This window comes from Cyprinodon variegatus, unplaced genomic scaffold, assembly GCF_000732505.1.
Source record: "Cyprinodon variegatus isolate N-32 unplaced genomic scaffold, C_variegatus-1.0 Scaffold479, whole genome shotgun sequence".
Taxonomy (NCBI): domain Eukaryota; kingdom Metazoa; phylum Chordata; class Actinopteri; order Cyprinodontiformes; family Cyprinodontidae; genus Cyprinodon; species Cyprinodon variegatus.
This window is the reverse complement of record NW_015150932.1, coordinates 26,123-26,982: the sequence shown is the minus strand read 5'-3', so window position 1 is coordinate 26,982 and position 860 is coordinate 26,123.

Here is an 860-nt window from a genome sequence, read left to right as displayed (position 1 = left end):
TTCCTGCTCCTATAGTTCCTGTTCCTTAAGGTTCCTGCTCCTTTAGTTCCTGCTCCTATAGTTCCTGTTCCTTTAGTTCCTGCTCCTTTAGTTCCTGCTCCTATAGTTCCTGTTCCTTTAGTTCCTGTTCCTAAGGTTCCTGCTCCTTTAGTTCCTGCTCCTATAGTTCCTGTTCCTTTAGTTCCTGCTCCTTTAGTTCCTGTTCCTTTAGTTCCTGTTCCTATAGTTCCCGCTCCTATAGTTCCTGTGTATGTTTATGTGGTTAACATTTATCATTTATATTGAAATCAACCCTCTCTTAGAGAACTGCTCTGAATCCTGCAGCTCTTCCAAGGTCGGTCAGTCGTTCCTCGGAGGTCTTTCTGCAGACGTCTGATCTTTCCTCTGGTCTTTTCTATCTGCATCGGTTCAAACTGTCAGCAGTGAGGAAAAACTAACAGGATGCTGAACCAGCATGGAGATCAAACGGCCGCTACGTTTAAAGAAACTCTAGATGAAGAGTAGAAATAGTTGTTGAATAAATAAGATGTTTTTATGTCTGAAGGTTCAGATTTGATTTATTTTAGAGGAAACTACAGTTTGCTGATGAACGACTTCCTGCTGTTTCTGCCAATCAACACCTGCTTGAAGACTTTAAATGCTGCTTTCTGTTTTACTCAGATAGGAACTACATTAACTAGAACTTAAATAGTCCCTTTCTTTTCCTCATTATGTTTGAACCTAAGAAAAATGGAAACCATCACAGAAGATGTCTTTCCTCCTCCCAGCTTCCTTCCCTCCGCCGACCAGATAAAAAAAACACGCAGCTTGTCTTTGGTGTAAATTATACTTTTACTCTTCTTCTTCTGTTCATTTTCTTT